This window comes from Xenopus tropicalis, chromosome 8 (genome assembly GCF_000004195.4).
Source record: "Xenopus tropicalis strain Nigerian chromosome 8, UCB_Xtro_10.0, whole genome shotgun sequence".
Taxonomy (NCBI): domain Eukaryota; kingdom Metazoa; phylum Chordata; class Amphibia; order Anura; family Pipidae; genus Xenopus; species Xenopus tropicalis.
Window position 1 is genome coordinate 79,310,671 of NC_030684.2, and position 14,151 is coordinate 79,324,821.

Genomic DNA, 14,151 nt, shown 5'->3' on the forward strand with positions numbered 1-14,151 from the left:
TAATCAGAGCAATCTCTTCCCAAACAGCTTGTATACAGGTAAAAGGTTTATCCAAATGTAAAATAACAGCGGCAACTACAGAGGAGGTGATTTTAGAAATAGTGTGGGGTAGTGGAGAGGGGGGAGGTGAGGGGGCACATGTGTCTAGGGTCTGGCAAAATGTATCCAACAGAGTAATAAATGGCATTTTACTATCTGAAAGTCGGACAGACTGTGTTTGGAGGATGCTAGGAAAATACTACCTTTATGAATGTACAGTGGTGTGAAAAACTATTTGCCCCCTTCCTGATTTCTTATTCTTTTGCATGTTTGTCACACTTAAATGTTTCTGCTCATCAAACACATTTAACTATTAGTCAAAGATAACACAAGTAAACACAAAATGCAGTTTTTAAATTAGGGTTTTTATTATTTAGAGAGAAAAAAAATCCAAACCTACATGGCCCTGTGTGAAAAAGTAATTGCCCCCTGAACCTAATAACTGGTTGGGCCACCCTTAGCAGCAATAACTGCAATCAAGCATTTGCGATAACTTGCAACGAGTCTTTTACAGCGCTCTGGAGGAATTTTGGCCCACTCATCTTTGCAGAATTGTTGTAATTCAGCTTTGTTTGAGGGTTTTCTCGCATGAACCGCCTTTTTAAGGTCATGCCACAACATCTCAATAGGATTCAGGTCAGGACTTTGACTAGGCCACTCCAAAGTCTTCATTTTGTTTTTCTTCAGCCATTCAGAGGTGGATTTGCTGGTGTGTTTTGAGTCATTGTCCTGCTGCAGCACCCAAGATCGCTTCAGCTTGAGTTGACGAACAGATGGCCGGACATTCTCCTTCAGGATTTTTTGGTAGACAGTAGAATTCATGGTTCCATCTATCACAGCAAGCCTTCCAGGTCCTGAAGCAGCAAAACAACCCCAGACCATCACACTACCACCACCATATTTTACTGTTGGTATGATGTTCTTTTTCTGAAATGCTGTGTTACTTTTACGCCAGATGTAACGGGACACGCACCTTCCAAAAAGTTCAACTTTTGTCTCGTCGGTCCACACGGTATTTTCCCAAAAGTCTTGGCAATCATTGAGATGTTTTTTAGCAAAATTGAGACGAGCCATAATGTTCTTTTTGCTTAAAAGTGGTTTGCGCCTTGGAAATCTGCCATGCAGGCCGTTTTTGCCCAGTCTCTTTCTTATGGTGGAGTCGTGAACACTGACCTTAATTGAGGCAAGTGAGGCCTGCAGTTCTTTAGATGTTGTCCTGGGGTCTTTTGTGGCCTCTCGGATGAGTTGTCTCTGCGCTCTTGGGGTAATTTTGGTCGGCCGGCCACTCCTGGGATGGTTCACCACTGTTCCATGTTTTTGCCATTTGTGGATAATGGCTCTCACTGTGGTTCGCTGGAGTCCCAAAGCTTTAGAAATGGCTTTATAACCTTTACCAGACTGATAGATCTCAATTACTTTTGTTCTCATTTGTTCCTCAATTTCTTTGGATCTTGGCATGATGTCTAGCTTTTGAGGTGCTTTTGGTCTACTTCTCTGTGTCAGGTAGCTCCTATTTAAGTGATTTCTTGATTGAAACAGGTGTGGCAGTAATCAGGCCTGGGGGTGACTACAGAAATTGATATTGAAATTGAAAATTGAAATTGATAAACCACAGTTAAGTTATTTTTTAACAAGGGGGCAATCACTTTTTCACACAGGGCCATGTAGATTTGGAGTTTTTTTTCTCCCTTAATAACGTAAACCTTCATTTAAAAACTGCATTTTGTGTTCAATTATGTTATCTTTGACTAATAGTTAACGGTTTTTGATGAGCAGAAACATTTAAGTGTGACAAACATGCAAAAAAATAAGAAATCAGGAAGGGGGCAAATAGTTTTTCACACCACTGTATAATACTGCCTCTATAGTCTATACTGTAGACAAGGACACCCTGTGCTTTAGGGCTCTGGCACACGGGGAGATTAGTCGCCCGCGACAAATCTCCTGTGTCTTGGGCGACTCCTCTCGAGGCAACTTGCACAGTTTCACTGAAATTGCGCCGCCACTTATGCCATCCCTCCGGCGATTTACATTTTTGCCGGTGGGATGGCATTTGGGGGATTGCCATTTTCGCCGGTGGGATGGCAATCCGGGGAGATTAGTCGCCCGCGAACAGGGAGTTTTGTCGCGGACGACTAATCTCCCCGTGTGCCAGAGCCCTTATGTCCCAACTTTAATCTGTTGCTTGATGCAGTTTGCTGATAAGTGCAAAATTTTGCCCCTCAAATTTTTGCCACACAAGTTTGTACTGGCTTGCAGTGGGTGCAATTATGCTATGCCGATGCCCCCATTATTGCATGTTGCTCCTGTTAGTACAGTACATGGGTTCCAGAATCCTGCTGGCGATGGTTAACAGGGAAACAGAAACAAGTATTCTACAAGTATTCCAGGCACCTTCTCCTTCTTGTTACTTCATTAAGTCTATTATATAAACATTTTCTACCCTGAATTTCATATGCCACTAAGATTCACATCTCCCCAGTTTAAAGGGGACCTGTCACCCAGACATAAAAAACTGTATAATAAAAGTCCTTTTCACATTAAACATGAAACCCAAATTCATTTTTATATTAACACATCCAAACCCATTATGAGGGCATTTAAAAATCCCAGCTGTCAATCATATATTGCTTGCAGACAATAACTTTAGCTTTCTGTTCAGCACTACCTAGATGTCACTGCACATCTCACTTTACCCTCCCTCATCATCTAATTGTGTAGCCAGTGCATGGTCCTAGGCATCAGACCCCCCCCCCCCTATACTGGCACATACACAAGATTTTGGCATGATACAAAGCTTGCTTTCATAACAGTGCTCACAAAATGGTGCCTGCCTGCTTGCTGTGATTGAGTAATTCCAAGATGGAGTAAGTAAAGTTTATTTTGCTCAACTAACAATATAGAAAATAATTTGGAGTTATTTCTTAGAGTGACAGGTCCCCTTTAAGCCAATCTCTCCTATTATGATGATGCATCCTGCATGGGTTTGGTTGTCCTATATAGTTAGCTTGGAGTTGCATAAATGAGTATTAGAATGACATGTGCTTTCCTCTGATCCATTTAGTCAGTGAAGATAACATTTAACCTGTCCAGACTAAGATATCTCATAATTTGCAGCTCTTCACCGTCAGACCATGAAGTTTGTCTTTTGTCATTTTTTTCATTTTGTATAAATGTTTCAGGATCATACGTCACATATGAAGCAGTGACAATATGTTTGTGTTTTAACTACAACGCTGACCTTAGATTGTGTTTGGTTTAAAAATAATCATTGGCCTTTTTGGTATCCCTAATATGCACTACTATTGTCAATCTCATCAGCAGACTGTGGTAAGAACCCTGGTGACATGGAAGAGATCACTTTTGTAAGCAACACATCTTGCTGAATACAAGTTACAGAATTTTTCTAATCCATGGATCTTTCAGTTCAAGAAAATCCAGGACAACTTTAATACTATTCCCCACAGACCTATTCTTGTGTACAATTTCTTGTGCTGAGTGCACCCCTCTGATAAACTTTCTACAAGTGTGCCAAAGGTATAAGTTATCATGCAGTGCCAGGGATGACATGAATAGGTATTGGTTACAAGAAGAAACTTTTATAACTAACATGCAATTGATTTAGGAACCATCTTCAGGAAACTTACATAACGAGATGTATGAGGCCCTATCATACATTGTTACTAATAACCAGTGGGAATTAATGTGTAAGTGAAAAATAAAAAAAATATGTATTTCCATGAGAGTTTTACTTACAACTACAACGTACAAGCAGTGAGGGGCCCAAAATGGGTACGATTTGTAGAAAAATCTTACAAAAGCACTTCCTATATTGTTAGAGCATGCAGCAGCTTAATATAGACCCTTTATGGACACATAATCTCTCCCAAATGGAAGATTCTATGTAAATGTCTGTAATCATTACTAGTCGCTTACATTTTAGTGAAAGTATTGCTTTAAGGCTGAGATTAGGTGACTTGACTGTCTCCACCCCCACAGCTTTTTTCTCCCTGTATGACTGTGTCACTGTGCAGTGGGTAGGATATTACACGCGCATTATGGAGAACACGCATATTAAGGATTAAGTGCGGGGTGGACATAATAACAGGTTACAAGTCAGACAGACGGAAATATTTTTCATGGTGCAGGGAGGTGGAAATGCCAACACTTCCCTTTTCCTGCCCTCTGTTTGTTCAGACAGGAGAACTCAATCATTCCTGGTAAACACACCAATAGAACCAGTGCACGGAACCAGCTGCTTTATTTACAAATGTACAATACCCATGTCTCACATCATAAGGCAAAATAATGTGACCTTTACACCAATAATAGTGAAATAGAACTAAAAAAATCTACCAGTGTCTACTCTACATGAACAGGCAGCATACACACACGTGTGCTATATGCTATATGGCCTCCCTGCACTGACAAGGGGAGTAACTACAGAGTAAGCAGACCCGGCAGTTTTAAGGGGACCCAGGAGTGTAGGAGGCCCCAGTAAGGCCCTGATTAACAAGCAATTTCAATGTATCTTAGTAGGATAGGTGAACAGTGTTTAAGGCCCCTAAATTGAATTTGCTGTGGGGCCCAGTAACATTTAGTTATGCCACTGGGCACTGAAAATCAACATATGCTATAGTTGATCTCAAAGCTGTATCTGTACAACAATTAAGAGAGGCATTTAGTATAAACAGCCTCAGGTCTTGGTTTCAATATTGCCCTAATGCAGACTTCACATACCAAAATTTGGTCCGGCAGTTTGGCCATACTTGACCATACTCCCGGAGCATCTGGGAATGTTTGACAAGTCGGGGGCAACAGACATTTAGACAGATAATCCTGCAATCATGGTGTATCAGTTTGTATCTGTCCTGACATAGGTCAGCCGAAAGGAAGTGGAGCCATAGTTCCTCTTCACTTCCTGCTGTTCTATCATTCAAAAGTTCATCCAGAACTCTTATGTTTTCCATCTGTTACACCCCTGGGCTAATTATTTTGTATGGCATTGTTGTAAGTCAATGGCTTGCAAAGGATGTTGGCAGCTGCCATACAAACAACAGCCCTATGGAAATCAGCATATAGGTTTAGGTTTATATGCAGTGAGATTTATCAAGGGGACAGTTGTGTTGATTGTACTGTATGGGTCAAACCCCCTTCAACTGCCAAGTACATATTTCAATGCATTCCCATGTAAGAAGAAACATGGCCAAGGAACATAAAATCAGTAGTTATATGAGAAGGCCAGGAGTACATCCGCCATCAGCTGTCAGAGGGTGCTGGAAGTTGTACATGCTACATGTTACTGTCACATGAAAGGAAATTAATGCAGCATGAACATATTTCTATGTTAAAATTCAATTTGTTTCTCTTGACAAGGCAAGGTATTGAAGTTTCCAATTGTTTTCTAAATAAATCTCACTGCTTACACTTTTGTAGGAAGTTCTGGCTATCCTACTTTAAGTATTCCATAATTTATCTACAATGTATATGGTTATAAAAGAGGTGAGGATATTGGTTTATTGCATCTCTCTGGCAATTAAGAGGTTAATAACATTTGCCCATTTCCACCCCCACCTTAAGGGCTGAGCAGGCACATTTCTCTCCAGCCTAAGGTTGATGGGAGTAAAGTCTTTGATGCAGCTGGATCAGATCATACAACAGGAAACAGACACAGACTCCCCCTTTTCTCTGGACTACTAAGGCAACACAGCAATCACATACAAAATTCCCTGACTTATTAGTGTACATACCGTATACAGTACTCTACAGTCCTGTGCACTGTGCACTGCACACCATTATAATTACACTATACATCCCTTTAAATTGAGAATATTTGAAAGCTGGTTTTATTAAAAGCTTTAGATTAATATAAAATGTTAAAATTATTGTTTACTGGTTTCAACTTGTGTCCTTTAATTCATGTTGGATGCTATTGTCTAAAAAGGGAAAGTGTTTTAATTCAGGCAACCAGTATCTGTTTGATGAAAATGAAATGAAAAATATTAACAATTACAGGCTAACTTAAATTTAGTACACTGACGGTCTGGTACAGTTTTACTCAGAATGCTTGTCATTGGTTCTTAAAGAGTTAATAACTTTTATCTAACAAGATTTGGCAATACAGTACGAATCTGACTGAATATTTAAATAGCAACAGGTTACTCGCTACAATTTAGGTTGCAGTACTCTAAGGACTTGGGTCTCTAGGCTCCTGGGTGGAGCTTAGGCAGCTCTAAAGTAACTCAAACTGACGACTCACTGGCGGAATGAATCCTTATTTATAGGGTCTCCTTCCCCGAATCAAGCTCTGCTGTGCCGCAGATTTTGGACTTACAGCATTCCTGAATAGAATCAACAAGACTATCCCACTGTCTTATATACAGAAGGAGAGGCACCCCATCCTGATATCACATGGGACCACCCATAACACTCCCAAACAAGGGTGCCCCCTGGGCCCTCCTATATTTTAAGAATTGGCATGGAAGGTAGCAGTTAGGTTAGGGTTAGTCAGCAATTAGGGTTACTTGGCTTGAACCTTACGGCCTGCATTTCACTTCCCCCCAATACTAGAGTTCTGTATATATAGTATATTTTTTAAATTGTACAATTTGGTTTTCAAAGTATGGTACAGACATGGTTAAGAGGCTTTAACAAAATGCATTTCATTTGCTCCAACTCCAGAGCATTTGCTATTGTGATGCCTGTCTATGCAGTGCCCTGTCTATGCAGACATCTGAATGTACTCCCATATGAGCAGCATTCAGTTAAAGCTATTAATGAAGTTACCTGCCCAATCCTTACTAAGCAGCTCATAGATTCAAGTAATGCATTCTTGGTATTATATTTATATTCTGTTCAAAATACCAGATTCTAAACTGAATTTAATTTTAAATTGTGTCTCCTGTTTAGTTCTAACAGTTATTATTATCTTAGTGTCCTGCAGTATGTAAATATTGCTCTGTCCCTAGGGCATGACAATAGGCTACCTTAGAAAATAGTGCATAAACCAAATGTTCCTAGCTATGTTCTGCACTTCTGTGACTTGAATTTTCTTGTGTAGAATTATCAGTCAGACTGAATATATAAATGATTGCTTAGAAAATAGCAACCAAGCTCTGTGTATTTCATGTTACACTAAAACATTTCTGAGGAGCAGATATATGATTTATTACAAGCAGCAGCTCAACTGAAAGTAGTGGTTTTGGGCTCTGTATATTGCTTGTCTAAAATGAGTTGGCAAACTAAAAGCATTTCAATATGTATCATGGTGTTTCTGGGTCCTGATAATATTAGTGCTTAGCTGCAGCTGCCAAACCATTCTTCCCAACACGTTTTAAGTAAAAATTTTTAAAGGGGACCTGTCACCCTAAGAATTCAAAATATATTTATATTGTGTTAATAAAGCAAAATAAATTTTACTTACACTATATAAATATTAATTTTATTTTCCTCAGCCTTGGAATCACAGCAAGCAGGCAGTTGTCATTTTATGGACACTGTTAGTAAGGCAAGCGTTGCATCATCCCAAAACCTGGTTTATGGACCAGATGCCCAGGCCATTGTACTGGCTACACAATTAGATGGTTAGGAAGGAGGAGTATATGAGAAGTGCAGTGACATCTAGGAAGTGTTGAATGGAACTTTAAAGTTATGGTTTGCCCCACCTCAATGCCTAAGGCATAGAGGCAGGGCAGGCAATATATGATTGACAGCTGGGATTTTTAAATGCCCTTATAATGGGAATGGATGCGTTAATAAAAAGAAAATTTGGGTTTCATGGACTTTTATTATACAGCTTTTTATGTCTTGGTGACAGGTCCTGTTTAAGTAAAAAATTGAGACACAGATGGCCATAACTGTCCCCAATATGGCCAAAACCCGACCCAGATTCCAGTAAGCCCTTCATCTTTTGGAGCCATCAGTTTAGGACTAACCTGCCTAAACAAAGACAACTGGGATGAACTGGATGTATTTGATACAAAGAAAATATATTGTACTATTTACTAAGGCCCTGCAATATTCTTGCTTAAAAGCACCAGCTTGTATTCACATTAAATTCTGAGTTTCTGCTATGCTGGTTTTAAGGACAGCAGCCAAATTAAAAGTACACCACTGGGAATTGCAATAGCTCAAGGGCTGAACAATAGCAGCAGTGAAAGTGAATGTACCATGTACTTCATTTGCTATTACAACAGCTCTAGGGCCATACCATTTGTTTCCTGAAAAAGCAACAGTTTTTGCTTAATTTTGGGCAGATGATCTGTTGCATTGTGAGACAGGCCATATGTTTGCGGAGAAGCAGCAGCATACAAATTAACATTTACATACACTGATATTTTCTTTGTGCCTTCTTGCCTTGTATGCTTATATCTTCTTGATTTTGAAAATGTGTTTTATGCAGGTAGCTCTATTAAAGGTTATGGTTTTGTAAGTTTTATATTTTATGAGGCATATTATTAATTCATGCAACAGGGCACAATAGGATTAACGCCTGTTTAAAGTGGTTGTTACCGGGCCTCTATTTTACAGGCTATCTGGTAGAGATGGTTCTCAGGAAAAGGTTAGCGATTTTATTACATTTCGGGCTGCCAGGTAATGACTTTGTATGGGTTTGCTTTATCATACTATGGGGGCATTTAACACAGGTGGAGAAAAGGAAAGGTGGAGAAAAAAATTAAAAGTAGTACAAAGCAAGTGAAATACAGAATAAAATACAGGGAATGAAGGCCATTAACTAAAAGAAGGTGAACTTTATACATACATTACTGACTGGAATAAATGTGGGCCTGTGCCCCAGCACTCTTCAGTACCTAGCATTACTTCTGATTGCTGCTGCATTTAGAGAAGAGACATTACCCCTCATTTTATGTGATAACGCATGCGTTATTTTATATCAATCTTTAGTGAATAGACCCCTTAATATAAATTCTTTCTGCACTTTTCTGTATAAAATTTATTTATTATTTAACCCAAGTGGTAGAAGTAGCGATAGGAAATGCCTAGCTTGTTTAAAAGAGACTCTATGGGCTTTTGGGGAATTAATCGCCCCAGAAGTCTTTCCACTGGCAATAGGAATAGGAGGGAATCGCTCGTGGAAAGGCCTGCGCATCGTTTCGGTTTTTCCAAGTGAAAAGGCTTTTTGCCTGCGGTAGCAGAGATTTATCACAGTTGACTTATCTTCCCGTGGGACATTGCCCCAAGGGGCAGCTTTATCTTACGACAGAAAAATTCACCCACTTTTTAGCCATACCTAAGGGATTTTTAAAAGAATAATTATCAAATGGTGAACTTTCAGCAGTAATTAATTCTTTGGCACACAACTTACATAATTCCATAGGGTGCATTCAATTCCTCAGCTGCTTCAAAGCCCCATTTCACCTGAAGAAGGGGATATTCCCTGAAAGCTTTTGCCACATCTTTCTGCAATAAATGTGTTAAAGGCATTTGCCGTTCTGCTGGTGTGCTTCTTCCTTACATGGAGAACTCTAACTTTCACACATTGATAAATGGGCTTATAACAATCCCATAAGAATGAATAGAAAGTAGGCAGATTTTTTGGCGGTGAGATCTAATCTCACATTTGATAAAACTGCCCCTAAATGTATTTGCACAATTTTTAAGCCTGTTGCTGTTACTAGTGCTCATTATAAAGCTGAAGCACGAGTAACATGTTGGCATGCTATTCTTTGCTAAATTCACCTATGCATGAGAAGTGGGGAAGACAAATTGACAAACTCCTTGTCCCTACTAATGCCAAATGTATGTCTATCAGTGTTGCACTGTAAAACAGTAGGTGATGGACCAAGCAATCTGCAAGATATAACATTGAATTTGAAATGACATTCTTTAAGGGTATTGCGTGGGAGCTGAGCATGTTCCTTCTGCTTGACCAGTTACAGTCAGTAGGTTTCCAGCTTTTCAAATCATTTCTGGTAATTACTAAAGAGCTGAATTAATCTGAGCATTTGCTCACTTTAGGGTGCCAATTACCAAGTGAAAAAAAAATTAAATAATAAAAGGACTGACAAAAATATTTTAGGGATTTGTGAAGCCATTTAAGAATGTAGCTTTTAATTTTATAAAGGGCTAAAATGTATTTTTGAAGTTTTTTGGTTTTTTTTGATCTGCACTAATTTCTTGCCATACCCACTCACATAACCACCCACTTTTCAGTAACTAGCATTTCGTAACAAGAGTCTCCACAAATGCATATCATAGTGGCCCCAGTGCATCCAACAATTTATTTAACAGTGGTCCTAGTACTTCATTAAAGAGTTGCTCCAGCAGTATGTGGTGGTGACACATTAGCTCCAGCATTATATGTTACAGAGATCTCAGATTCTCATTAGTGTGGCCCCTGCAATACATGTCACAATGTTTGGTTTTTTTTTTGGGGGGGGGTGAAAGGCAAGCAAATGAAATCACTTCAGAAAAGAACAACAGAATCTAGATTAGCATATCAGCTTAAGTACTGTTAGAATTATGTGCCGTTAAAGTGCAAACACCCCCCCCAAGTGCAAACACCAGATCTTGGGGAAGTCTGATCTACAACATATAAAAAGCTGATTAGAATGTAACTTCTGCTTAACACTATTATACTGTTGTGAAAGATTAGAGATAACCTACTGAATAAGAGCAGAAGAAGAATAAATTCACACTTACTTCCTGGTTAAAATATTCCCTAGGATTCCCAGAACTCAACCATAACAGTAAATTTGTTGAGAAAAGACATACGTCCATCAATTACAACCCCTTATGTCTACATGTAACCTTTCCAACTGCCAGCCAGTCCTGAGAAAGTCAACCGCCCGAAGCACCCCCAAATCTCTTCAAAATGACAATTGGACCAGTCCCTGGATCAACTTGTACTACAGATACTTTTAATAACCCTATATTTTCTCACTTGCTAAAAAGAAATCCAACACTTCCTTGAAGTGATACTGTCACAAAAAAACTACTCTTCAAAATATGAATGTACATAAAACATGTACCTATAGGTCATGTTGATCGTTTTTCACTGATAGGGCTACTTTTGTACATAATTGTTACTTGAAGTTCTTAAACCGGACTGTTTTGTCAACCTGATTGTCCCTTCTCAGCCTGTCAGTTACAGCTCCTAATGCTAACGGACTCCTGCTGCACAAATATGGCAGCCCCCTCATAGAGGAACATGGGGGATCAGATAGGTAATGTAAAAGCACTGGGCAAATACTTTTAAGATAAATTATAAATAGCATGCAAAGACAATGTTATCATAAAAAAAGTTTAGTTTCTGGTGTCAGTATCTCGTTAAAGTTATTCCTCCTGTCCCTTGTCACAAACATGCTGTGTTATAGTAAGGAAAGGCTGTGGTATAATGATAATGTCATGGTTAACTACTTATTTTTAAACTACGTAAAAAAGAAAACAGCATATAGTTTCAATTTAAATAGGTGACTTATTAGTAAAAAAAAGTCTTTTTACATAATCCCCATTTGTGATGTTGTGTGTGCTTACTCACTGAACACCTGACAGGAACAAATGCAGTTATTAACCTTGGGAAGTAAAGACTTACCTCTGCCTATTGACTAGCAGTATGAGCACCCAGGGTTTGTGTGTGAGCCTAGTCCTTACGTGAGCTAGAGAAATAAGCTTTTATACTCAAAAAAAGCTTTATTCGGGTGTTATAAATATGTGATGATAATGATAATAAGAATGATAAAGATATATGAAATAATGTTTGAAATATTGGCTATTTTATGTAAAATATATTCAATTTTCAGGGAGTATAGTTTCCCTGTAATGAAAACCTTACCAGGCAATAATGAGCTTGATGGCCGTGAGGATGATTATTATTACTTGTCTAGAAAAAATAGAGCCTTGTTCATTAAAAACAGTTAATGAACCGAAATGTGTTGCTTGCTGGAAGTTGCTGCCTTTGATCTTATTCCTAGAAACTGACTAACCCTATGTCACTCTCCAAGGGTGACAAGTTGCTCTAATAAACACCTCCTGGTATTAACTGCCACTACTGCAAAACCTCAAACCACTCCAATAATACTTTGGGGCATATTTATGAAAACACACTATTCCACAGAAGAAACCTCCAGAGTCCTATACAAGTGAAAAGAGCCTAAAGATCTTACAATTGTCTGTATTCCTTTGGCTAAATATGCCTCTGAGTTGTAGTACACAAGCCTTTCCAAATCCCAGCACTTTCTGCAAGACTTGGAGTGCCTCTGGACTCTTAAGCATCAAAGGGGATTTATGCCAAAAAAGGCATATTAAAAAAAGAAAAATGCACCATTCCCTGGCAAGAAGTAGTAATGCAGTTAATACCTTATTTTAATTTAGTCTCTGCATATATATAGAAAAAAAATATTAGACAATGAATGAACACAGCACTTGCAAAGTCAAGTAAAAAATATCCTTTATTAGTGCAAAAAAAATATGACTGTTCGGTAACAACTCCTGGACCTTTCTCAAGATAGAAAAAAAAATTATATAGCCTTTTCTGCTTTTACATTAAAGGTAAAAGCTCTGAAAGCCAAGACCACCTATCAAAGCTAGAAGAGGATGATGTAGTATTTTAAACTGCCATTAATTTCTGGATGTTTTTTTTTTCTGCAAAACTGTGCTGATCTCTCAAAACACATCAGGGCAAATCTGCTGATCTAACAGTTACAGTGCCAGGAAACCCAGGGCTGGGTCATGACATGATCAGGAGATGAAATATAGTTCCCCTGCACTAAAAATGAGCATGTCTGAAATAATGCACTAGGCTTTTGTGCAAAAAAATTGTTTAAATGTTAAAAAAGCAAAGTTCGCAAAACTGGACTGTACTACAGATGAAATATGCAATAAAAAAATCATTCTTGGCCACCGACAAAACGTTTTTGTGGAATTTACAAAATCAAAATATAGTTATTCTGTAAGAAACCTTCTGCAAATGCAAAAATAAATAACAAATTGTGGGACAACAAAGGCCCCCCTCCAGAAAAAAACACAGAAAAATTGTAAAAAAAAGAATCTGAAAACAATTTTTCAAAATGTCTTCCCATGCAACATTTCAGAGACCTGTGAAAATTAAAGAAGTGTCATGTGAACCCTGCCCTGCTTAAATTACCCCTAATATCTTTTATGTTCCAAACTGCCTGTCTCTTCGAAGAGAGAGCGAAAACTATAAATATAGCACACAGATGAATTCAATTGCAGTCTACCCTTTTAGTACTTAAAAAAACACAGTCACAGATTTCACTGTAAACCTGTGATACACCACTTACAGTTTCTAATTTTACTGTTTTTCCTTATATGAGGCAATTGTGTTGTATGTTTTAAGCAGATTTTACATCCATTATTATTGAGCAGAGTGCAAATTATCTATTTGTATTTGTTAAGACAACAGTAAAAGCAGGGATGCAGGATTCATATACATTTGCCAGATAATGCATCCAAGCTTATAGGCCTTTTAGTGGTACACATTTATTAAAGTAGCACAGCCCAATAAAATGTCAAAATAAACATAACACACCAGAAAAGAATAAAATTATGGCAACAAAGTGAAAAAAATTACTCCAACAGTATAATTTTCATTAATATGCAGATCTGTCCCTGATAAATGCGGCTCCACCAGTGACACCAGTAAGGGGCAACATGGAGGCTATATATATATATATATATATATATATATATATATATATATATAGCTGTCAACTTGTATACGCTCTACTTTATTGGGAAGTCACTTTGATGAGTGGTGGAAAAGTCAAGATTTCTTAGCAAATTCTTTTTCTTTAGACGTGCATAAATGAAATCCTTCATATGCATACAGTATATAAATTCTTGGTCGCTGCTATAAAAACTAGTTATACATAACTAGTCATAACTAAGGTCAAAGGAATATTTGTTTAAGATCTTGCTTAACACTAGTACAAGTGCAACAGAACAAAATATTTATCTATAAAATTTAGTCAGAGTCACTAATGGAAAATTGTTCATGAATAACATCAGACTGTTTGGTTGTGGTAATACCTGGGATCGCAGCTAAAAAAGTCTTTGGTTGCTTCCCAATGCCAAAGCACATAATTATTGACGTAAATAAAGAATGGAAGATCCCATTTTACAGTAAGAATC